The 27,265-nt window shown below is 40.7% G+C and overlaps 1 long non-coding RNA gene across 1 annotated transcript in view; it reads right to left on the reverse strand.

Moving 5' to 3' along the window:
• The window catches only part of LOC116537415, a 237,305-nt gene that overhangs the window by 203,663 nt on the left and 6,377 nt on the right, over positions 1–27,265 (reverse strand). Inside the window, exons 3-4 of the long non-coding RNA XR_004263118.1 lie at positions 24,132–24,352; positions 15,206–15,331 (exon numbers count right to left, since the gene is read on the reverse strand). This is a non-coding gene — a long non-coding RNA (uncharacterized LOC116537415). The remainder of the gene's footprint in view (positions 1–15,205; positions 15,332–24,131; positions 24,353–27,265) is intronic.

Here is a 27,265-nt window from a genome sequence, read left to right on the forward strand (position 1 = left end):
GGAAATAGGTGGACTCTTCTGGGCAGAGAAAAAAGGAGGGAGACTTATTGTAGGTTTTTAAAATCAGGATTATTAGACACATATAGTAAAATGATTTCCGAGTGACTGAAGACTCATACCAAGTGTCTCCTACTCCTGATATCCTTTCCTGATTATATTTTCAATTATAAAACCCTTCCCTGACTGGCCTACCCATTATAGTTATGCAAAGTATACCTTTCACTCAATTATGTTTAATTTCGTATTTGAGTATATGCTATAATAAATTGCTTTCTAACAAACTATTTTAAATTTGTCTTCTTCACTTGGTTATTCCCTGATGATAGAAATTAGCTATTTCTTTCTGGTCGTAGTGAATTGTGTTAATTTATTTTTGCTCCCAGGAAGGATATTTGCATTTTATCTGGGTCTATCACAGGCAAAGTCTTAACCCAAAGGAGTGACTGTGACACTGGGAATGTTAAACATACATAACAGAACATCTTTGGGATTCTACAGGCAGGCCTAAATGCTGTGAGATCATTAATATAACCCCACTATATTAATATATTCATTGCAATCATCTATTTTGGGCTGCTGATAGACCTATGGCAATTATACATACAGAATATATTATCTGGAAAGAGGTAGGCAGCATTGTGTTGTGGTAAATAAAGACCAAAAGCTCTGAAGCCAAACAGACCTAAATTTGTCCTGAGTTCTTCCACTTATTTGTTTGACTGCAGACAAACTACTCTACATTTCGGAACATCAGTTTCCTCACTCTAAGGTGAATATAGTAATAGTATCTCCCTCAGGGAGCTGTTTTTTGTTGTTGTTGTTGTTGTTGTTGTTTTTGTTTTGAGACAGAGTTTCACTCTTGTTACCCAGGCTGGAGTGCAATGGCGCGATCTCGGCTCACCGCAACCTCCGCCTCCCGGGTTCAGGCAATTCTCCTGCCTCAGCCTCCCGAGCAGCTGGGATTACAGGCACACACCACCATGCCCAGCTAATTTTTTGTAGTTTTAGTAGAGATGGGGTTTCACCATGCTGACCAGGATGGTCTCGATCTCTTGACCTCGTGATCCACCAGCCTCGCCCTCCCAAAGTGCTGGGATTACAGGCGTGAGCCACCGCGCCCGGCCCTGAGGGAACTGTTTTGAACATCAAATGAGAGAAGGTATTCAAAACCTTTACTGTGCTACTTGGTATACAATAATTGCTTAATAAATGGTAGCATTCTTTTAAAGGTTCTAATTCAAACAGTAAGTCCCATTTCCCCAAAAATATACATATCCATCAAAACACATGATACAACTTGCAGTTAGAAAATGTGATAATTATACCTAAACTCTACGGCAAAAGGGCTACAAAATAACAATACTATTTTCGAGCATATTCCTATATAAACTGTAAAATATTTTGCCAAGACAGATTTGGACTGTATAGTCTTATAAAACTTTATTAAATTTATCAAAGTTGTTTAACTAAGACTCCCTTTAAAAAGTCCCCACATAGGCATGTGGAATTACACAACTATCTCCTCCCAACCCCTGTAAAGTAGTATGGAAATACAGAATATTTTGGATAAGAAATTAACCTTTCCTGATATGCTTCTGAGAATTTGAGGTTGTTTTGTGTTGCAATATAACATAGCCTAATCTGACCAATAAAGAACTTTTTAATTTTTTCCCCCAGGCACCCACTTAGAATGGCCTTTCCAGCACTCCCCTCCTTGCAATGCCCTAGACATTTACTTGGTGCTTTCTCCACCAAAACATACCTGCCCATTTTTCATGTCATCAATGACAATGAGTTCACATATTAATTCCTGCTCACATACTAATGGCAACAGAAGTATAAAACTGTTATCCTTGCTAGGAACAAACGCTCATGTTTTAACTAGAGCCAAACATAACAAAATGTCCAAAATGTTCACAACAAAAATTCTCCCACAGGAGAATTTTTATCACTAAGGAAGTCCAAATGGAAAGAAATTTGGGATAAGTAAAACATTTTCTGACTATAATCTCAAAAATGTCTCATGATGAATTCTTATACTTCATAAAGTACTTTTACATTCAGTATCTCAGGGGCAATAAGTATTATCCACTCTACCATAAAAGGAATAGAGGCTTAGAAAGTTTCATTTGGTTGCCTAAGGTCACATGGCTAATAAGTGGCAGATTTAGAACTAGCTAATCCAGATCTTCTGACGCCAAGTACAGAATCCATCACTCAATGTGTATTTATAAATCATCTACTATGTACCACACATTTTGTGGGCTTTGGAGATACAGAAGTAAATAAAACAGAAAAAAAAAATCCTTATCCTCAGGAAGTTTATATTCTAGAGAGAGAAGAAAAGAGTAGCCAAACACTAAATAAACACGTGAATTTATTTTGTGTCTGTTGGGAAGTATTATAATGAAGAAAAATAAAATCAAGGTATGGGTGACACTGGGTGCTAGAGAATGCCATTTTATATAGCATAGTCATAGAAGGTCTTTCCAAAAAGGTGCATTCCAGCTGAAACCTGAATGAAGGAAGAGGAAAAGCCTTTTGGCTATTTAAAAGTATAAACCTTCCAGATAGGGGTGGCAGCAAGGGCAAAGGCTCTGAGACAGGAGTGTGTTTGATGTTGTTGAGGAACAGTAGGGAGGCCAATGTAGTTGGAACAAGGTGGATAAGGGGGTGAATTGTGGGAGGTGACAGCAATGAGGGAGTAGAGGCAGATCATGGAGAAATGAGTGTGCCAAGGTAAAGATTTTGGGCATTATCTCAAATAGAATGAAAGCACTTTGGGCATGAGGGAGACTGAGAAATCTGAGAGGAGCTAGCAATGTGACAATTAATTAATTAATTAATTGCAGGAATCCAACTAAGGTCATGCTCATAGGGCAACTAATAATAACCTTGAAATGAATATGTTAAGAAAGAAGAAAGGCTGGGTAATAATGATCTATGCTTTCATCTCAAGAAGTCAGGAATTGACTAATAAATTAAACTTGTGGTAGATTACAAGTATTGGTTTGTAAATACTCAAAATAGTAAATTTATAATATTGGATATTCATATCCATGTACTAATTCTGTCCAAATTGATCTATCGATACAATGTAATCCTAATAAAATTTCAATAGATTTTTATAAAAGTTGACAGGCTGACTCTAAAATTGATACGGAAATGTGAAGGACCAACAATAATCAAGACCTCCTGAAAAAGAAAGAATAAGATAGAATGATTAGTTCTACTCATTAAAAGATTTATTTTAGGTTGGGCACAGTGGCTCAAGCCTGTAATCCCAGCACTTTGAGAGGCAGAGGCGGACAGATAACCTGAGGTCAGGAGTTCGAGACCAGCCTGGCCAACATAGTGAAACCCTGTCACTACTAAAAATACAAAAATTAGCCCAGTGTGGTGGCACATGCCTGTAATCTAAGCTATTGGTGAGGCTGAGGCAAGAGAATTGCTTGAACTCAGGAGGCGGAGGTTACAGTGGGCTGAGATCACGCCACTGCACTCCAGCCTGAGTGACAGAGTGAGACTCAATCTCAGAAAAAAAAAAAAAAAAAAAAGATTTATTTTAAGATAACATAATATTGGCACAAGGGCTGACCAGTAGATCAATGGAGAAGAAGAGATAGCTCATAAATGTATAGATACTTGCCTAATCATGAGTCAATGGAAAGTACTGGAGAAAAAAAAATGTTTTCAATAAGTGGTACTAAGTTACTGCATATCCACATAAGAAAAATGAAACTTGATCTTTACTTCACATTATACATAAAAATCAAGTCTATGTGAATTATATATCTAAATGTGAAAGACAAACCAATAATGCTTTAGAAAGATACTATAGGAGAATATCTTCATAATTTTGCGGTGTGAAAATACTTTTATTATTATTATTATTATTTTGTATTTTTTGAAACAGGGTCTTGTTCTGTTGTCCAGGCTGGAGTGCAGAAGTGTCATCATGGCTCACTGTAGCTTCAACCTCTTGGGCTCAAGCAGATCCTGCCACCTCATCTTCCTGAGTAGCTAGGACTACAGGCATTGAGCCACCATGCCTGGCTAATTTTTTAATTTTTTGTAGAGATAGGGTCTCCCTATGTTGTTCAGGCTGATCTTGAGCTCTGGGCTCAAGCAATCCTCCTTCCTCAGCCTCCAAATGTGCTGGGATTACAGATGTGAGCCAGTCTAGGAAACAGCTTTTAAATTAAAAAATTCCAACGTGAAACAAAAGGATTAATAAATTAGCCTGAATTAAATTTAAGAACTTCTGGCCATCAAAACCTACCATGAAGAGAGTGAAACAGCAAGCCACTGAATGGGAGAAAATATTTGCCACACATGTAACTGATAAAGAACTCATGCCAAAATTAAAAGGCTTCTATAAATCAATAAGGTAAGACAGCCAATGGACAGATGGATTAAAAACTTAACAGATAACTGATAGACTGACAAGGTGCCTGGCCTCAAAAATAATCACGAATATACAAATTTAAATGATAATAAAATAACTACAATCTCATCAGAGTTGCTGAAATGTAAAAACTAGTCATTATTTTATTTTAATTTATTTTGGCAAAGGTGTAAAGCAAAGGAAACTCTCATGTGCTTACTTATAGGAGCATATGTGTTTATACACACTTTGGAAACCAGTTTGGTATGTCTACCAAAGTCGAATACACAAATGACCCCATGAGCTGGTTGTTTCATTCCTAAAGAGCTATATCAAAAAGAGATGCATAGCCTATAATCCCAGCATTTGGGGAGGCCAAGGCAGGAGTTCAGGCAGGAGTTGAGCCCAGGAGTTCAAGACCAGCCTGGGCAATATAGTGATACCCCCATCTCTACAAAAAATTTAAAAATTAACCGAGTGTCGTTACACATACCTGTAGTCCCAGCTACTCAGAAAGCTGAGGTGGGAGGATTACTTGAACCCAGGAGTTTGAGGCTGCAATGAGTTATGATTGCACCACTGAATTCTAGCCTGGACAACAGAGTGAGACCCTGTCTCAAAAAAAAAAAGAAAGAAAAGGAAAAAGAAATTAATACATATATTCACCAAAAGAAATGTACAAAATGATATGTCAGCATAATTTGTTACAACCAACAACTCAAGCCAAATGTTCATCAGCAGGAGAATGTATAAACAAATTATGATATATAATCCTACACAAATTCAACTGTTTGAATATGGAAATGACTTAGAGCCACATAAATATATCTTGCTGATCTCAATAAAATGTATCCTCAACTCCCCTACTCTCAGAGTCTAAGGCTTGGGCAAATCCCAAAAACATCAACGGCTATTTCATCACCACTTAACAAAAGGCAAAATGTGAAGGCAGGAAAGTCAGAGCAGAAAGCACCACCACCTTAAATGACTGCGGTCAAAATAGTCTCCTTATGTAAAATTCACAAAAACACTGATGATGACAAATGACCATATAAACACTTTACTGAGCACTCCGCCCCATATTAGGGTTTTGGATACAGCCTATACTGTAGGCTGTATTGTCTTAATGGTAAATCTAACTCTGGTTAGAAGTGAGATGATCACTTTCGGAAGGAAGGGAAGGATACAGATTGGGCTGTGGCACAAAGAGGACATCTGAAGTGCTTGGCAATGTTCCATTTCTTGAACTAAGCAGTGGATGCATGTGTATTTGTTTAGTGATAATTTATTGAACTGTACATTTATACTTTGTGCATTTTTCTACATGTGTGCTAGGTTTAAAATTTTTTAAAGCTTGAAATTTATTTCACTGTAGTAATCATTTCACTATGTATAAGGATATTAAAATATTATGTTGTAAGCCTAAATAGATATACAAATAAAAATTGTTCAATGATTTAAAGAGTAAAATGTTTAAAATCACTTTCCCAAAATAATTAAACTTTCTAGAGTGGCTAATTAGCAAGGCTTGGTATTTTGTACACTTAACATATTAAAGGGACGGTTTGCAAAGATTACTTCTTCGGAATCAGATAAACCAGGTGCAACTCCCAACTTGCGTCACTGAATAACTCTACCAAGTTGCACAGTTCAATATGGTAACTACCAGCCATAATGGCTATGAGGCACTTAAAATGTAATTACTCCAAATAAAGATGTGCTAAACACCATGCTCCTAAGTAACCAATGGGTCGAAGAAATAATCGAAAGAGAAATTAGAAGTACTTTGAGATGGATGAAAACCAAGATATGGCATACCAAAACCTAAGAAATGTAGCTGGATCACTGCTCAGAGGACAATTTAGAGCTGTAAATGCATATATTAAAAAAGAAGAAAGACCTCTAAGCAATAACCTAACCTTAAAACATTGGAAGAAGAAAAGCAAATGAAACTTGAAGCAAGCATAAGGATGGACATTATAAAGATTAGAGTGGAAAATGATGAAATAGAAGATAAAGAAACAATTACAAAAATTGATGAAATCAAAAACTGGTTCTTTGTAATGATCAACAAAATTGGCAAACCTTTAATTAGACTACTGAGAAAAAAAGAGAGAAAACTCAAATTGCTAGAACCAGAAGCAAAAGATGGAATATTACTACCAACTTTATAGAAATAAAAAGGATTATAAAGGATTCAAAATAGTTATAACATTGTTATAAATAATTATGTCAATAAATTAAATCACTTAGAACATCTTAGACCAACAATATCAGACCTTTAACAAGTAAAGAAATTGAATTTGTGATCAAAAATCTACCCACAAAGAAAAGCCCAAGACCAAATAGCTTCACTGATGAATTGTACCAAACATTTAAAGAACTAATGTCAATTTTTCACAAGCTCCTCCAAGAAAATAAAACAGAAGGAAACACTTCTTAACTTATTCTATGAGATTAGCATTACCCTGATACCAAAACCAAACAAATACATCTCAAAAAAACACTACAGACCAAAATCGCTTAAGAATATGTAGGCACAAATTCTCAACAAGATACTAGCAAACTAAATCCAGCAACATACAAAAAGACTGTATTTCATGACCAAGTGAGATTCAACCTGGAATGAAAGATTGGTTGGTTTAACATCCAAAATTCAATCAATGTAATATGCCATATCAACAGAATAAAAAAAAAGCCACATAATCTCCTCAATAGATGTTTTGAAAAGATTTTACAAAACCCAAAACTCTTCTATAATATTACAAAGAATAAAAGCTCAAAAAACCTAAGAATAGAAGGGAATTCCCTCAACCTAATTCAGAAAATTTGTGAAAAAAACTCACAGCTAACATCATACTTAATGCTGAAAAACTGGATGTTTTCCCCTAAGATCAGAAATAAGACAGGAATATCTATTCTCACCACTTCTATTTAACATTATACTGAAAGTATTAGCCAGTGCAATTAGGAAACAAAAAAAAAAGGAATTTAAAGGTATTCATATTGTGGAAAAGAGAAGTAAAATAATCTCTATTCAAAGATGACATAATCTTGAATATAAAAAATTCTAAGACCAGTAAAAAATTATTCAAGTCAATAAATAAGTTTAACAAGTGCAATTTATCAGGGTTTCCAGAGAAACAGAACCAAGAGAATATATATATGATATATATATATATATATATATACATACACATACACATATATATATCATATATATATGTACATATATATATACACACACACATACACATATATATATCATATATATATATATATGTACATATATATATATCACACACAGAAAGAGATTTATTATAAGAAATTGGCTCATGTGATTATGGAAGCTGACTAGTCCTAAAATCTGAAGCCTACAAGCTGGGGACCCAGGGTAGCTGATGGCTTAGTTCTAGTTCTAGTCCAAATATCTGAGAAGTAGGAAAGCTAATGTTGTAGGTCTAGTTTGAAAATCAGCAGACTCAATATCCAGAAAGAACTGATGTTCCAATTCAAGTCCAAAGGCAGGAAAAAACAGATATTATAGCTCAAAGGTAGTCAGGCAGGAGAAATTCCTTTTTATTTGTGGGGAGGGTCAGCCTTTTTTTCTATTCAGACTTTTAACTGATTAAGGTCCAGCTACATTACAAAGTATCTACTTTACTCAATCTATCAACTTAAATGTCAAACTAATCCAAAACATCCTCCCAGAAGCACCCAGAATAATGTTTGACCAAATATGTGGCCACCTCATATCCCAGTCAAGTTGACACAAAAAATTAACCATCACAGCAAGGTTACATAAAACAAGATCAATATACAAAAATTAATTGTATTTTTATATAATTGCAATGAACAATATGAAAGTTAATAGGAAAAATTCATTTATAATAGCATCAAAAAGTATTAAATACGGATAAACTGAACAAAAGAAATGCAAGAGTTATATGCTGAGAACTGTAAAACACTGTTGAGAAAATAAAGATCTACATAAACAGAGAAAATCCTATATTCATGAACTAGAAGAGTTAACATTAAGATGGCAATATTGACCAAATTGATGTGTAAATTCAACACATTCCCTATCAGAATCCCAACTGACTTCTTTGTACAAATTAACAAGTTGATTTAGAAACTTATATGGGCTTGAAAGAGATATGGAATAGCCATAATAATCCTAAAAAAGAGAAGAATAAAGTATGAGGACTCAAATTTCTCTATTTCAAAACTTAGTACAAAACAATAATCAAGATAGTGCGGTACTGGCATAAGGATAGGCATACAGATCAATGGAACGGAACATTGAGAGCACAGAAATAAACTCATATGTCTATGGTCAACTGATTTTGACAACGGTGCCAAGACCCTTCAGTGGGGGAAAAACGGTCTTTTCAAAAAATGGTGCTGGGATAACTGAACAGCCACATAAAAAAGAATAAACTTGAACTCTTACCTTGAAACATGCACAAAAATTTATTCAAAATAGGTCAAGGACCTAAATGTAACAAGAAAAACTATAAACCTCTTAGAAGAAAACATGGAGTAAATCTCCATGACCTAAAACTTGCAAAGAACTCTTACACATGAAACAGAAACCATGAGCAGCAAAAGAGTAAAATAGATAAATTGGACTTCATCAAAATGTAAAATGTCTGTTGTGTTTCAAGAGACATCATCAAGGAAATAAAGAAAACCAACAGAATGAGAGAAAATGTTGGCAAATCATATATATAATAAGGGACTGTTTTAGTCCATTTTGTGTTGCTATCAAGGAATACCTGAGGCTAAGTCACATAGAAAAGAGGTTTATTTGGTTCATGGTTCTGCAGGCTGTACAAGAAGCATGGCACCAGCATCTGCTTCTTATGAGGGCCTCAAGAAGCTTACACTCATAGCAGAAGGTGAAGGGGAGCCTGTGTGTGCAGAGATCACATGGTGACAGAGGAAGCAAGAGAGGTCGGGGAGGTGCCAGGCTTTTCTGGACAATCAGCTCTCACAGGAGCTAACAAAGTAAACAAACTCACTTATTACATGAGGATGGCACTAAGACATGCATAAGGGTTCCACCCCCATGACCTAAACACCTCCCATTAGGCCTCACCTCCAACACTGGGGGTCAAATTTCAACATGAGGTTTGTGGGGACAAACATCTGAACTACAGCAGGAACTTATATCTAGAACATATAAAGGACTCTTACAGTTCACTAAAAGGAAGACAAATGACCCAATTTTTAAGATGGCCAAAGAATCTGAATAGACATTTCTCCAAGAAAGGTAAATGGTCAAAAAACACCTTAAAAAGTGCTCAAATCATTATCATTAGAGAAATGCAAATCAAAACCTCAATGAGATACCACTTCACACCAATAGGTATGGCTAGAATCAAAAACCAGATGCTGGTGTGTTGCTTCTTGTGCAGCCTGCAGAACCATGAGGCAAATTAATTCCTTTTCTTTATAAAGAACCCAGTCTTGGCTAACAAATATTGGTAAGGATGTGGAGAAATTAGAACCTCACACACTACTGATGGGAATGTAAAATGGTGCAGCCACTTTAAAAAACAATCTGACCATTCCTCAAATAATTAAACATAGAGTTTTCACATGACTCAGCAATTCCAACTCTAGGTAAATACCCCCAAAAATAAAAATTTATGTACACACAGAAGCTTGTACACAAATGCCATAGTAGCATTAGTCCTAACAGTTGAAAGGTGGAAACAACCCAAATGTCCATCAATGGACAAATGAATTAACAAGATGTGACATATCCATATAATGGAATATTATTTGGCTATAGAAAGGTAAGGAGTACTGATACATGAATGCACCTTGAAAACATCACACTACGTGAAAGAAGCCAGACAAGAAAGAACACATATCATATGACTCTACTCATATGACAGTCCAGAATAGGAAAGTCCAGAATAGGAAAATCGGTAGATATTTAAATTAGATAAATATAAAATCTGTAGATATTTAAATTAGGGGTTGTTCATGGGGGCCAGGGTGGTAGGTGAGTGCTAGCCAAAAGATATGGGATTTCATCTCAAGGGGATGAAAAGTTTCTAAAATTGTGGTGGCTCACACCTATAATTCCAGCATTTTGGGAGGCTGAGCTGGGAGGGTCACTTGAGCCTAGGAGTTTAAGACCAGCCCAGGCAACAGAGTGAGACCTCTACAAAAAATTTAACAATTGGCCAAGTGCCAGGGTAGATGCCTATAGTCCCACTACTCAGGAGGCTGAGGTAGGAGGATTGCTTGAGCCCAGGAGGTCTAGGCTGCAGTGAGTTATGATTTCAATGCTGCACTCCAGCCTGAGTAACAGAGCAAGACGCTGTCTCAAATCAAAAATAATAAATAAAAATTGTGTAAAATTTAGTATATTCAAGTGTGTAAACATATGTGTGTAACCATATGTGAATATACTACATTTTACACAATTTTATATTTACAATTGTTATATGTATGTGAATATATTAAAAGCCATTGAATTGTATACTTTAAATGGGCAAACTTTATAGTATATGAATTATATCTCAATAAGGCTATTTGTTTTAAAAAAAGAAGAAGAAATACTAAATTGTAAACAGTACAAAAAATATACGAGGCATTTCATTAGTTAATTTTTACATTGATTACATTTTCAGATGATAATATTTTGTATATATTGGGTTATATAAAATACACTGTTAAAATTAATTTCATCTGTTTCTTTTTATTTTTTAATATAGCTACTAAAAAAATTCAAAATTACAGACATGGCTCACTTTATATTTCTGTTGGACAGTGCTGCTCTAGAGATTTTACACAAATGACTTAAACATTCTGAACCCCAACTTCCTCATATGTTATGAGGCTGTAATAATAGTACTGGCTTCACACAGTTATGATGAGGGTTACATGGTTTTAAACTTAGCATTTGGATGTTAGCTTTTATTCTAAGTATTAGTTCTTATTATCAGGGAAGCCCCTGGGTACCACTGAGTACAGTGGTCATGTCAAAAACCCCCAGTAGGCTCCTTGGATTTATTTTACTATTATAAAATCATTTTTAGAAATGAATTTTAGAAACCATCACACCCAGGAATCACCGTCACTTTGCCAAACTGTTGTTTAACAACCCCATGGTTTTCAAAACTTGAATTTTATTGTGGGACTGTAGTCTCTACTTTGCTGTAGGCCTGACCACCCCTATTCCCTTAGCAAAGCCTCACACTTCAGTTACCTCCTTGGTATTGGAGGTATTTGCATTTATACTTGATCCTTCACTAGTCCAAGCCCCTCACCTTCCTGATGAGGAACTGGGGCCCGTGGAAAGGACACTGAGCTGCTAAGTGCAGAATTCAGCCTGGAAAGGACCAGGCCAGTCCTCACATATGCAATGCAATATCCAGAAGACCCTGACTAGCAGGGTCTGCAATACAGGCTGTTTAGCTTGAACGCTAACACGCTATCCTTGGGAGTCTTGGTGGGACTTTCAATCTTCTTTAGTTTATTGCCGCCGGAGAAATAAATCATTACTGGCACTCAAGATACCTTTAATGCAGACCAGTGGATCATTCTGATGGGAAGGGAGAGAAGATGGTATTTGGAACTCAGAAGTTCCAAATGGCCTGGTTTAACATACCCAAAAAATCCAATTCTGTGTAAATCTGTCAATTAGCCATCTCTGCAGCACTGATCTTCTCCCTTTTATTTCCTTCCTCATATTTGTTAAATAATACTTAACAAAGCTCAATCATTTGATTCCCAGGGTAATCCCACGAAGAAATGCAACCTGGGATAATTACTCCCATTTCATTCTTGAGGCCCAAACTGGGTCTACCAGAAGACAGGAATGCTAAGCAAGGACCAGAGGAGAGTTTGGCAAAGTTCACTGAATGGCATATTTTGGTTTTGCCATATCCAAATATCCCTGCATTATATAGTTATTACCTTTCCTTTTCTTTTTTCTTTTTGCTCTGTCACACCAGTGCAGTAGTATGGTCATAGCTCCTCACTGCAGCCTCGAACACCCTGTCTCAAGTGATCTTCCCACTGCTCCCACCTCAGCCTCCTCAGCAGCTGAGACTACAGGTACGTACCACCATGCCTGGCTTTTTGTTTTTGTTTTTGTTTTTGAGGAGATAGGGTCTCGCTACATTGCCCAGACTAATCTCGAACTCCTGGCTTCAAGTGATCTTCCCGCCTTTTGTTTTTACTTTTCTTTAACAGGCACTTACTGTTTTTATGAAAGTCATCTGATGTTGAAAGGAAATTTTACTTCAGTATGTTCAGTAGAAAACCAGTATCACGTGCCATTAATAGAAGGTTAATATTTATAATACAAAACAATTCTAATTAGAAACTGTTGTCTGGAGAGCTTCTAAAAATCCTAATGCCCAAGCCAGAACTTAGACCTATTAAATTGGAATTCCTCTGGGGAGGAAGCAATCAGGCGCAAGTAACTTTTTAAAGCTCTCCCCAGGAAATAGCATCATGCAGCCAAGGATGAGACCCTCTAGAATAGATACTATTGCCTGCTAATGCCTCTGAGGCTGAAGAGTGCTTTGCCCTCTCTTCAGAAGAGAGACCAACAAGTGATAGGGAGGTATTAAAGAGACACTAGCCTAAAACCAAGACTTTCTCCTTAGCATCAAAAGAACTGAAAAGTAACTTTGATATCGGGAAAGTTCTCATTGGTAATTTGTTACTGTTAATGAGTCGCTCCTTTGCAGTCTAAAACCGCCCGACAGGGCACTTGCCCTTTGGAAAACACTGGATCAGAAGACCCCAGGTGGTGTGCTTTCTATTCCTGTACCCTTTTAGCTCCAGAAGCTACCTTCCCAGCCAAAGACTCCCACAAGGTCACTGGAGAACCCCTACTCAGCTCTGAGTGTTCTCCAGCAGGGACTCCAAATGCCTGCATTTACATCACACTGTCAGACCCATCTTTCTATTTCAAAATGACTCTTCTCAGTGGTTCACATCAGAAAACCTTAAGGCAAAACCGGATCTCTGTCTCCTTTCATTTCCTCTCAAGAAGCCCCTCGTTTTCTCCCAGGAATGTCTGCCCTGGAGAAAACTTAAGTCAGCCCAGCCCTTTTGGATCTCAAAAGTAAGTATCGCTAGGGAAAAGGGAGAAAGAGGAGACTGACTTGGTGCAGATCCCTGCATGACTTTGAGAGCGTCTTCTGCTGTGAAGTTTCTCTTTCATCCCTCATCTCTGAACACACACAAGACGGTTTTAATGGAGGCATGCATTAGAATGAAAGCTGGACTTTTGGGTGTAGATTCCAGATCTCCATGACATCATTTTCTTATCTGGTTTGGGGCATCACTGCAAGAACTGAGTACCGGCCTATGTGGACTCTGGTTTGAAGAGCTGCCCCAGAAGGACTATGTGGCCTCAAGAGCAAGCAGTTTGTCTTACTAGGCAGGTTGCTGAGCAAACCTCTGATCTGCTCACTTCCCATATTTACAACCTAGAATGCTGACACAGTGTCTACCACCAGACAGGCAGGTTGCTTTACTGTCTTGTCAGCAGAATCCATCTCTCTTGTTTCCCTTAGAGCCTAAGGTCCTGCTTTGAGGTCTCCTCCCTATTCTCCATCTCAGAGTTACACAGTCCCTCCTCCTAGCCTTAGCTCTTGTTGTGCCCATAGTCCAGAATGTTCTTTTGCCCCATCCCTGCCTGTCCAAAGCCTACCCACCCTCAAAGCTGATTGTAAATGTCACATCCTCCATGAAGCCTAAGATGATTCCTAAATAAGAACTTCACATTCTTGTTTTCCCACCCAAATGTTGCCTTTTCCAAAACCACCCTGGCCTGCCATGCCCCACCTCCACCCTATACCCATAAAAACTCCAAGCTCCACTGGCAGAAGAGCAGAGTGGTACAGCAGAGAAGGAGGGAAGAGAAGTGCCTGCCTGAACATCAAGAGGAGAAGAGGAAGCTAGATAACAGACTACAGTCAGAGAGGAGTTTGGGAGTGGCCAAACTCCAGAGGAAGAATATCTTCCCACTCTATCCCCTTTCTAATTCCCTATCCCACTGAGAGCCACTTCCACCACTTAATATCTCTACATTCACCATCCTTCAAGTCCATGTGACCTGATGCTTCCTGGACTCCAGACAAGAAGCCAGGTACCAAAAGGGCAGGGTGTAAAAGGCTTTCATTCTGACCCTCCACTGAGTTGGTAAACACTTAGTCATCTGTGGAAAGCAAATGCTAAAAGAGCATTGTTTATAACACATGCCATCTTGGGCTCCAGAGGTCACAGACAACCCCTAGATCCTGCCACGGGCTGGCACAGGGTTTGTTCCTGATGGCAGCCAAAGGCACTCACCCCAGCTCCTGCTCCTGCTCTCCTGTGTGCTCCCCCTCCTGCAAAGGGTTTGAGTGCAGTGACCAAGTAAACAAGCCACCCCTGTCGCAAGTCCCATGAGGGGGTCAAGGGAACTCTCCCATCTCAGTGTTATTCTCATCTTACAGATGAGGAAACCAAGCAATAGAGAGGTTGAGTAAACAATCCAAGTTCAGTGAGAAGCAAGAATTTTACTTCCCTGTGGTCTTCACTGAACTTTACTCATCACAAAGATGATGTAAGGATAATCTTCCAGTTGCCATGGGAACTCATTTCATCAGCATCTCAGCCATCCTGAGAGATTTGCATACATGACATTATGCAAAAAGAGAAAGTTAAATTGACTTGAAGTCAATTGGCTCTACTAGCTACTGTCCTCTGAGACACTGTGATATTTACATTGCATCATGGTTCAGGGTATTCCAAAGACAGGTGTGCTCATTAATCCTCATACTTTCTCTCACTCACCAGGAATGTGATCCAGCTACAGAAGCAGATGAGAGAGACCAAGGAACATGCTGGTGGAGCAGATGTTGAATTCCTCCTCTGCATTTCTGCTCTTCCGCTCTTTAATGGGCTTCCGGCCGGATGTTCCTGTTTGCAGAGACAACACCTAATGCTTAGCCAGCTTAACTGCAGGTCTGCACAATAACAAACGCTTCAGAATTTCAGCACTCATTTCTTCATCGAGGGCCCCAGAATTATGGTTGCATATCACCTACTCATTTCCTCTTGGTTCTACCTCACATGCTTTCATACTATTGCTGACCATCTGTACATGTTACTCACCCCTTTCCTCCTTCCCTCTATTCAAATAAGCCAGGCTGGGTTAGCACTCCGGATGTGTCCCTACTGATGGTTGGACAAATAGTATACAGTTTCCAGAAAGGGCGACAACTTTCCTTCCTGGAATCCCTGCACAAAATGCAGGGTCACACATGGCCCTGAGGAGGGATTTGGTGGCAAAGAGATATCTGAGTTTCTCACAGTTTGAAAGTACTAGGCTAGCTGTGGTTCCAAGCTGTCTACCAGGTCACCCTGTGGTGGCATAGTAAATTCACAGGACTGTAGTTTAAATTTTCCAAGGGAAAGAAGGGATCTTCTGTATCTGGTGAATACTGCACAAACTCAGGGTTGTTCATGGTTTCAACATTAGATCATATCATACTCCTTTCAGTGATGGCATTATTTGGGGGAAGTCATGTTTTTGGCAGTTACTGTGACAAAAAGCAAGTGCCACAAGGAAATCAGTGTGGAACAGGAAATGAAAGTGGCAGTGCGCACTCTGATTCTGAAGTTTAAGGAGTTGTACACTGCCCAAAGCCACACATCCCATTAGTAAGTAATTGTGTTGATTAAAGAATACAATAAAAATATTGTTTTTTGTTTCAATGTATCATTTTTTTCAAATGGCCATTAAAAAGTTGTTAGCACATAAAGACTTTTAGCGATTTGACCCTAACTACTTAATCAATGGATCTGTTTGGTATTTCTTTTGGCCTACAGATGCCATGAAAAAATTACTGAGGCCTAAGGGTTCTGCGACCAAGGAAGATTTGGATACTTCTGGTCTGGTCGAGTTAGCCATGTTTCACAGCTCCCAAGCACTTCACTGGTACCTGATCCTACGACAAAGCATCCTTGGGTATTGGTTTTGGTTGTCGTGGCTGTTTCAGCTCAGAGACTTTACCATGTTTTTGGTGCTAAAGGTGCCTACTACATGGGGCCTATGCAGCCACGTGCACCGGCCTCAGGCTCCCTGGGATCTCTCCCTTTCTTTTGTGCTTAAGTCACACCAACCTTTTTTCTGTTCCTCCAATCTGCCAAGTCCTGTCCTATCATAGGGGCTTCTTGCTGATTCTCATCCTGGTTCACCTGCAGGTCCCATCTTAAATGCCACCCCATCAGAGATCCCTCCTCTGTGATTCTTTGTCTCACCACCCATTCATCTCCTTCAAGTATTTTATCCTCTGCACATATGGCTCCATGAGGACCGAGTCCAGGTCTGTTCTGCTTATAACTACATTCGCAGAATTTAGCTGGGTACCTGATGTGTAATTTTCACTCAGTAAATAACTGCAAGGTTAACAAGTGTCAATTTAAATCGTGCATAGGTATTTTAACTGGGGCCCTGCGCAACCCAAAGCATTTCAGAAGGTTTTTCTGGCCCAAGATCATCCAGTATGTAGAACAGAGCTGGGACCCAAACCCATGACTGTGCATCTCCAGTGTCTGTTTGCTTTGCTGCCGCTGATAAGACTGAGGATGCCACTTTCCTTTTTGTTAAATTTTCTGGCCTCCCAAATCTACAGAGTGGCATTTCATTATTATTGGCACCTACATAGCAAACATGATAATGCCTTAGATGTAAATGCCTTTGGTGACTAATTAACCCCACCTTTTCATATTTTTGTCTTTGGCATTATTTAACTTTCATGCCTTGTCAAGTCTCCCTAACTGGAGTGTAACCGGTTGGTGACAGTGCCCAAGTCTTAAGATTCTTTCTGTCTCCCCAGGTCTAAAAGGAACATCTCTTACCTATTAAAAAACAAATGAAATTGAGTTTCTGTCTATTAGGCTGTTCCATGTTCAAGTAAAATGACTGGAAGATCATTGCCAAGTCTGAATGGTATTTGGGACAACTTGATTTGGATCTGTGGTATACACAACTTTCACACGGGGGGACCAGGGAGGCACCTCAAGAAGGTAGACACACTTAGTAACCTTTGTACTATTTGATTTTTTTTTTTGGACACAGGGTCTCTCTCTGTCACCCAGTCTGGAGTACAGTGGTACAATCACAGCCCACTGTAACCTTAGCCATCTGGGTTCAAGTGATCCTCCTGCCTCAGCCTCCTGAGTAGCTGGGACCACAGGCCTGGGCCACCACACCCAGCTAATTTTTAAAAATGTTTTGTAGAGATGGAGTTTTGCCATGTTGCCCAGGCTGATCTCAAACTTCTGGCCTCAAATTATCTTCCCTCCTCAGCCTCCCAAAGTATGGGGATTACAGGTGTGAGCCACCATGCCCAGCATGATTTATTTTAAACCAGGGACATGAGTTACTTTTTAAAGTACCATCAAGAATATAGATAGATAGATAGATAGATAGATAGATAGATAGATAGATAGATGACAGATATTTTCAAAGCCAAAAATTAGAGAGAAAATGACAGCGCAGAAGACCAGGGGTCAGTTATTTTCAGGGCAGATTTCCAGAACAAGATAAAATAAAAGCCTGATGAATATTAATATAAATTTTTGGTGAATGAAGAAACAAATGCAGCCTTAAATGTGAGCCCCAAATCAACTGTCACAATGGAAGTTGCTCCAAATTGCAGACCCCGTTTTTTGGTCAATCTATTTCTCTCCAGGAGAATTCTATGTGCTCTAGAGTGAGTAGCAGCAGGAATGTGCTATATTGGATGGTGCTTTAACAATTCATCCTATAAATGCTGGGGGTGCTGGTTAATATTCAATAATTGTTGGTTGGAGTTGATGTTGATAGGGGACCCTCAGACAACAGATGACAGGACCTCACCACAAACATCTGCCTACTCCATGTTGTTCCCACCTTGCCTTGTTCTACCTGTGTCTACTAACAGCAAGACCAGACCAACTGTTCTCATACCTTTCCAGCATACCCATTTCTACATCTCAGCAACCCTACAATCTAGGACGCACCCACTTCCTTCTGGTCACCCACACACCCATTTCTTTCACTGGGATTACCAAAGAGTTGCATTTAGAGACGAAAACAAAAAAGGTTTCCACATGCAAATGGCAAAATCAAGGTCAAAGTGGAACACTCACTCTGCAGTCGGTCCAGTTGAGCAGGCCAAAAATGCCCACTTGGATAATGACATTCAGCAGTGACTGCATCTACCACCCTCTGCCCTTATCATGGGCCAAGGGTGGAGGACGATATTATAAACATGTGATAAGAGTCATCTTTGAAGGAAAGGAAATTAATGGGGACATTGTAGACCCTTTGAAAGTGAAGCTGATTCTAACAAACCAGCGGGTTCTCCTTGAACCACTGCTTAGACAGAGCTGATTTATCCACACAGGGGAGTTGCAACAGAGAAAAAGTTTAATTCATGCAGAGCTGGCTGTACAGGAGACTAGAGTTTTATTATTACTCAAATCAGTCTCCCTGAAGGCTCAGAGGTTAGTGGTTTTTCAAAGATAGTTTGGTGGGTAAGGAGCCAGCAAGTAGGGAATGCTGGTTGGTTGGGTTGGAGATGAAATCATAGGGAATGGAAACTGTCTTCTTGTGTTGAGTTGGTTTCTGGGTGGGGCCCATACAGTTGTCAGAAACGCAAAAACCTGAAAAGACCTCTCCAAAGGCCAGTCTCAGATTCTAAAACAGTGATGTTATCTGATGGAGTAAGCGGGGAAGTTGCAAATCTTTACACCACCTAAATAATGGCTACCTAGGCATATTTCCTAATAGAATTCAGGCCCCTCTCATCCTCCTAGCTTGGTGTCCTTTCATTGTTTTTTTGTTTTTTGAGACGGAGTTTCACTCTTGTTGCCCAGGCTGGAGTGCAATGGTGCGATCTCAGCTCACTGCAACCTCCGCCCCTGGGTTCAAGGGATTCTCCTGCCTCAGCCTCCAGAGTAGCTGGGATTACAGGCATGTGTCACCACACCAGGCTAATTTTGTATTTTTAGTAGAGACGGGGCTTCTCAGGTTGGTCAGGCTGGTCTTGAACTCCCGACCTCAAGTGATCCACCCGCCTCAGCCTCCCAGAGTGCTGGGATTACAGGCATCAGCCACCGCTCTCAACCCTTTTCATTAGTTTTACAAGGGCAATTTAGTTTCTGGGAAGGGCCATTATCATGTAATTAAATTTCTCCCAAAGTTAGCATGGCCCACACACAGGAATGAGCAAAGATAGCCAGAAGTAAGATGGGGTCAGTTAGGTCAGATCCCTTTCGCTGCCATAATTTCCTCACTGTTATAATTTTTTGCAAAGGGAATTTCAACTCTAGGAATCTTTTGCAAAGCATTAAAACAAAACAAAACACCATGTATTTGAAGGGCCCCTGAAAAACGGAATGAGCTAACTTCAAGGAGTTTTCTGCCTCCAGTAAATACCACACCTAAAACAGATGCTTCCTCATCACCACCCAGAAAAGTACAGCATTTCAGCAGTTACCTGGTAACTTACATCCATCCCAGGAGAAGGTTCTCAGCTATGAGCACATGTAAAATTGTATTTGAAATATGAACTATGGTCTAACCTGGGCCTGTCAGATTATAAAACACAAATTTCTGGATCCACTATATACCCTGCCTTTTACATGTGCTTCACTTTCTTCTTTCAGTAACCTTTTTTTTTTTTCTGATTAGAAAAGAAATACGAGGTCATTGTAGACATTCTGGAAAATTTAAGAGACCATAAAAAAGAAAACAAAAATCATTCACCATCATACCACTCATATATACACTGTTAAATTTTGAGCTCTAGAGCCTTTTGTTACCGCTAGGGAACGTATCCAAGTCACGTGGCACCAAAATCACATAGCACCAAAGTACGTTAGTGTTGGTGAACTTCAATTCTTGCCTCCTTATGAAACATGAAACTTTCCTTGACCCCTTCACAGGCCTCATGACAGGGGCGCCTCGTTTACTCAGCCAACAGCTCTCAACCCCTCATGGGAGGGGGAGCACACAGGTGAGCAGGTGCAGGAGCCAAAGCAAGCGCTTTTGGGCATTGGCAGAACCAAAGCTCTGTGCAGGGGGCCCCCGCAGCAGCATCTAGGGGGGAGTACCCATGACCCCTGGAACACCAGGGGATGTGTTATAGTGCACTCTTAGCTTTGCTGTCCACAGATGGCTTAAGTGTTTAACAACTCAGTGAACCCTCCACCTTTTCACCAGAGCAGAGGGTCAGTGTGACAGCCTTTAGCGTCCTCACCTGTGGCACCTGAGCTCTCGTTCCGTGTCCAGGAAAAATCAGGTCACATGAACGAATTGAAGAGTGGTGAATGTGGAGGATTTTATTGCTGCTGGAAGTGGCTCTCTGCAGGAAGGGAAGTTGGAAAGGGGAGGGACCAGGAAGGTATTCTTCCCCTGAAGTCCTGCCATCAAGTCATCCCTCTGAAGTCAAACTGCTTCTCTCCAACATTCAGCTGCTTCTCCTCTCCTCCCCTTTTCTACTCTCTGCCAGTGGGGCCTGGGGTTTTTATGGATACAGGATGGGGGTTTCCGGACAGGCCACAGGTGGTTTGGGAAAAAGCAACATTGGAGTGGGAAAACAGGAATGCACTACTCATTTTGGGCCATGGCACCAGGCTTGAGGGGTGGGGCTTTGCTAAAGACCCCCACCCTTTTCTGCCTAGAATTTCTCCGCCTCCTGTCCTATTACTCGGAAGAAAGAATTTGTACAAAGGGCTTAAGACAGAGTGAGAGATCCAGGCAAGTTTTAGAGCAGGAATGAAAGTTTATTTAGAAAGTTTTAGAGCAGGAACAAAAGGAAGTATACTTGGAAGAGGGAGGGCGATTTGAGAGATTCAAGTGTGTAGTTTAACCTTTCATTTAGGGTTGCATATGCTGGCAAGCTTCTTGGGGTTTGCCTCCCTTCTCCCTGATTCTTCCCTTGGGGTGGGCTGCCCACATGCACAGTGGCCTGCCAGCACTTGGGAGGGGCCACATATGCAGTATGTTTACTGAAATTGCATGCATGTTCACTTGAGGCACTCTTCCCTTACCAGTCAAGTGTTCTACTTAGAAGAAGCTCATACACCAGTTAAATTCGACCATTTTGCCTCCTAGTGTGCATGCTTGAGCCCACTCACCCAACTCCTGAGATCTTATCGGGAAGCTGCTGATCACCAGCTTCAGGTGTTTTTAGTTTATATTTTTTATTTTTTTAATTTATTTTTATTATTATTATTATTTTTTTTTTTTTTTGAGACGGAGTTTCACTCTTGTTACCCAGGCTGGAGTGCAATGGCGCGATCTCGGCTCACCGCAACCTCCGCCTCCTGGGTTCAGGCAATTCTCCTGCCTCAACCTCCTGAGTAGCTGGGATTACAGGCACACGCCACCATGCCCAGCTAATTTTTTGTATTTTTAGCAGAGACAGGGTTTCATCATGTTGACCAGGATGGTCTCGATTTCTTGACCTCGTGATCCACCCGCCTCGGCCTCCCAAAGTGCTGGGATGACAGGCGTGAGCCACTGCGCCCGGCCTTCAGGTGTTTTTAATCTAATTTTATCTACTGCCTCTTCCTTGTACCAGCAGTGGCCAATTGTTATTTTAGAGAGACAGTTTAATAATCATCTGATCCTCACCTGATGGTTGTCTGACATTCCTGGTGGTGATGGGCAGGGATGGGGGGACCCTCTTCTGCCCTGCTCCTGTCTGACTAGCTATCTACTGTAACACTTTCACTCTTTTTTCGGTAAAAGCATTTATCTCTGAGGCAAGAGGTAGAAGCTACTTCCTTTGCCCCTAGGCTAGAAGTGTCCCTTCAAAAGCAACTGACCCTCTCAGGGGAAGAAGGCTTAGTTTTCATCATCCTTACAATTGCCCTATTTCTGCACTTCACTGGCCGCACAAATCCCTTGGGCTCACCTAACAGACACATGTGACCGTATCTATAATAGATTCATTGCCCATTGCACAAAGCAAGTCAATACGCTGAGAGGCCGGGATGCAGAAGATAAGAGGTTTAATCGCAGGGTCACCGAATGAGGAGACAGGAAGAAACTTTAAATCTATCTCCTTGTGGCATTTGGGGCTAGGGTTTTTAAGAGTTTTGGAGTGGGCCAATGTGTTGGAGATGGCTGACTGGTTGAAGAGTGCAGGGCAAAGTCATGGGACAAGATGAAGCTGTATTTTTATGCTGATCCCCTCTCTTTGTGGGGGTTTTCAAACTGAAATGTGGTAGAACTGGGGACATGAAAAACGACTTAAGTGATTCTTAAACAAAAGCATTATGATTGTAATATCAGAGGTCCTATCTAAAGGAAAATAGGGATGCAAATCAATTCCTACACAGTCTTATGACCCTAACATCAGAAATCCTGTCTATCGGAATGATTCGGATCTAGTGCTATGTGACTTGGAGCCACACAGAAATGGGCCAAGGTGCAGCCTCATTAATGCTGAATTATAACTATATTTCTGTCCAGAACCCAGCATGCAATTCTTGTCAACCCTGTGAGGGTGGTTTCCTGACTCTCAATGGCCTACCAGTTTCCACCTAGTAGGGTGAACCTGCCTTGCCTATCATTTTCCTTGTAATAAGTTCATTCTCCTTGCCAGGGAGTGGTATACAGGTAGGTGACAAGTGAGATTTCAGGAAACCGCTATGGGAGCTTCTAGGGCAAATTATTTGCTCCTAAGAGAGACAAACAGGAAAAGATAGTCTTTTCTTATCTAGAATGTTATCAGTCCTTAGTGGATTGATGCCTGGAACTCCAGAGGTCCTTGGAAAACTAAGCCCAGGGTAACCTAATTGATGCAGACGTGAAATCTGTTCAAGTGACCTCTAGCAAGTCACTGCAAGCAGCTGAATACAAAACAGACAGTTGCAGGAAAAGAGCAATTTGCAGAATAATGTGTAGTATGATCTCATTTATGTAGCCAGATAGATGTAAATACATAGAGAAGCACTGAGAAGCGCTGCAGGAATGTTGGCAATGGTTACTCTGGAAGCCACAGGAATCAGGCTTTCAACATTGTATTCTATGTACATTTGTACAATAGCAGGTATTGCTTATGTCATTTTCTAAACATTTTAATTTTTATGAGTACACATGGCTTCCCCTTTATTTGAAATGTATACTAGATGATCAAAGCATTCTTCTAGAAGAAAATACGTTTTTGTGGCCAAAAAAATTCTTTAGGTTATTTTTGGTTTTTAGGGGGTTGCCTCCATCTCACAGCTTAATTATCAGTCACATTAACCTTGCAGCTCAGCATGTCCTCTGTTTGTCAGCAGACCTTCCTCTCCCACGGGGTGAGCCACAGAAAGCTATGGGTATTGGTTCAGTTTGCCTGGGGTCAGGGTCTGAATTGTGAAGTGTAACATGTTGATAAACCTCTTCTCCAAAATCAGGTCAGTGGGCATTTGGCTGATATTAGCAGAATGCTGGCTGACCATGTGGGGTGTCCAGAGATGAGTGAAGCACAGGATGTATCTCCAGGCAATGAAGCACAAGTGTACAGCCTGCCTCAGAGAATGGGCTGTGGTCCCCACATTAGAACAACCTGCCAGTGACCACATTAGAACCTCCATTGTTAAAATGCAGGTTCCGAGCCCGATTCCAGATCTGAATCACAATTTCTGAGCTTCAGCCCCAAGAACCTGAATTTTGTTATTATATGCAGATAAAGTACGAGAACTGCTTCCTCCGTGTGTGAACTGGACTTACCAAAACAGTCAGTCCCATGGGGCAGAGATGGACAGATGCCAGTTCCTCTTTCTCATCCTAGATGCTCAGAGTCAAATCCGTGGCTCAGCTATAGCCAAGTGATTTCATTGTGGAAGGACAATTCAGAATCCTGTTCCCGGCTCCTCACATTGATTCTCTCCGTCTTCTTCCACTCCTTTCTGTCATCTTTGATGTCCCCTTGTGAGCAACCAAAAGACCTTCTGGGACATGACAGGATAAAAAATAAATAAGTATAAGCAGCCATTCATTAAACATTTAGCCGGAATGCTGCTCTAACTGCATCCCATCATATCTCATTGATCTTCACACCAGTCCTATGATCAGGTACTATTATTAACTCCATTTTAAAGATGTGAGGAACTGAGGCTTACCGAAGGTAAGTAACTTGCAGGTGTAGGTATCCAGCTTCCTAACTCCAGAGCCCTTGCTTTTAAATCCCTACCACTTGTCCCTGGAGGAAGTGAACACTGAAGATGTTTTATGAACACATGAATAAAATATTTGTGTCGTTTTGAAACTTGTCTTATTTTATACATGTATTTATTTATTGGGGTGGCACAAGGACTCATCTGTGGTGGTGCAGCCACTGTAAATAAATTAGTGAAACTACATCACATCAATTTCACATAAAGTTTTCTGTTCAGTACACTTTAGCGATTTGTTTGGAGGAAATTAATACATGTTTACAAAAAGTCCCGCCCCCAGTTGTTACACATGCCTGAGATACCAGCTGTGAAAGGTTCTGGTGCATTTACACACACACACACACACACACACACACACACACAAACATCCCACAAAAGGTATCGTACAACCAACATACCCTGCAACATGCTTTGTCCACCTAATAGTATATCATGGATACAAAACTTGTTTCACTGGAAGTCTAAGAGGCAAAGTCTGGGGAGGCCTAGAGGACACAGGGGATGGGAGGAGGCGCTCTGAGCTGGAGGTAAGGTCTCCGCCCCCCCGCCAGAGCACAAGGTCGGATAACCAAGTGGGACTGCTGGCTTGGTGGCCAGCGCTCTGGAGGAAGTGTGCGGCTGGGAAGCTCCGGGCTCTCGCCTGGGTTTCCCATTTCCCCCTTCCCCCGCTAGGCGAGGAAAGTTAGCCCAGAAATCTGCCCCCGCCTGAAACCCGCCTGGTCCCCGCTCCCGCCCCAGGAACGTACCCCGCCCAGGGGGCCGGAATCGAGAGCTTGGGATGGAGAAGTGGATGCACGCGGTTAGGTTCCGGGGCGCGGGCACCGCCTCGCAGCGCCCTCTGCCGGCGACTCTGGGGACGGCCCGCATCTATCTGTGTGTGCTTCCACCAGGAGAGATTTATTCTGCTAATCCTGTGCATCTGCGCGGAGCTCCTAGGGCCATAGATTGGTGTGCAAATGAAGTGAAGATGTAGTCTGGGTGCCCAAGGGCGTGCGCCTTGAGTGTGGTTGTCTGTGTACCTCCCTGAGGATATTTTACTTTCTGCTCTCATCTGCCCCTATGAGCACAGGATGTATCTCCGCACATATTTGAGTGTTATTAGAGGTAAAATGCAGTTTTATCATCTCCCCAGGGTTGTGTTTGTATGAATGTGCATGGGTGTGTGTATGTGCGCGCGTGTGTGTGCACACTCGAGGAATGGGGGAAGAGGTGCATGGAGCCAAGATAGGTGGTAAATAGTATGTTTCTGAAATTAAAGGAATAATGTGAAGAAAGGTGCTCCAGATGTATTAAACCCTTTGCCCTTCATCTCATCCCCTCTGACTTGGGAAGAACCAGGATTTTGCTTTTAAGCCCTGGGGCATACAGTTGCTCCATCCTGACATGAACTCCTCCTCCTATCTGACTCCTCATTGGCCTTCCTTCTTCCCTGATCTGTGGAACCCAGGCAGGCTGCCTAGTGCTGTCTCTAAGCACCTTGGCCATGATGTAAACCCAAATGAGTATCCCCATCTCCTTCCCTTTTCCCCCGCCCAAAAGTCATTTCCTCTTATTTCATTACTTAGTTTTGATGTCTACTTTCCCTCATCATTATTAATGCACAGAGAGAGAGAGAGAGAGAGAAAAAAGGAACTTCTTGAAATTTTCCCAAAAGGTTTTGAGAGTTGTGTTCAATGTTGCAATTTGGCAAGTCAGTTTCCATCCGAAAGCTTGGAGGGAGCAGAGTATATAAGCTCCAGTAGAAGCAACAGCAGCAGAAGAAACAACATCTATTTCAGGGCCATTGGAGTCTGCATCCTACCCAGAGCGAGGTAAGTTCTTCCCAAGCCCCTGCCTCCCTTCCCTCTGTGTGGGCCTGCAGCTGTCCAGGTGTAGAAACCATTAGTGTGCTACCCTTGCACCTGGCAGCATGGAGTCGGTGAATTGCTGGAAGCACCCCTGGTGAGTCACCTGCTGGAATTTTGTGAAAACTCAGTACTTTGGGGACTGACGTACAGTGTTCATTTTAAAAGCCAACTAATAATAATTGTATAGCAAGATTTGTGAGCGTATGCATATTTTATGGAAAGGTTTATCTTATTTTGAAATGGTATATAGTGATGTATACAAGTATATTCCTAAATATTAATTCCCATCAGTTAAAGGATTGTATAGAGCTAAAGTGAGTGATGCCTGCCTTACTGTTGAAATTTAAAGCCTTTCATGTATTCTTTAGAGTAACTGAATTCACAATTATACCTTATAACAATGTTACAAATCAGACTTACTCCCGGTCTTGGTTGTCAGTTGTGATATAAAACAAATTGATAACTGTGTTCCCCATTCTTGTGGATTAACTTTGGCCCATTTAAAAAATGAAAAGCTTTTATTACTTCCTGAAGAGTTTTTAAATCTGTGAGAAGGGGAAAAAAAAGATAACCTTTACTGTACCGGTATCTGATACTTGCCCAGGTAAAATTGTGTGCAACAACATGGCCAGGTTAAATGTCATTTTAACAAAGGGATTACTAAACCCCAGGTGATGACCCACTTTTCAAAACAAGGAATTTCAAGATACTAGAGGGAATGTGGGTAACCTCTTAGAGTTAATTTTACTGGAATCTGAAATTGTATGATTTCTGTATGTTTCCTCATTCTACTGATAAGTCATGGAATCCCTCTGTGCTGGGCTCTGGGGATAAAGTACAA

This window comes from Sapajus apella, unplaced genomic scaffold (assembly GCF_009761245.1).
Source record: "Sapajus apella isolate SASKATOON/1434 unplaced genomic scaffold, GSC_monkey_1.0 scaffold110, whole genome shotgun sequence".
In the NCBI taxonomy this organism is placed as follows: Eukaryota; Metazoa; Chordata; class Mammalia; order Primates; family Cebidae; genus Sapajus; species Sapajus apella.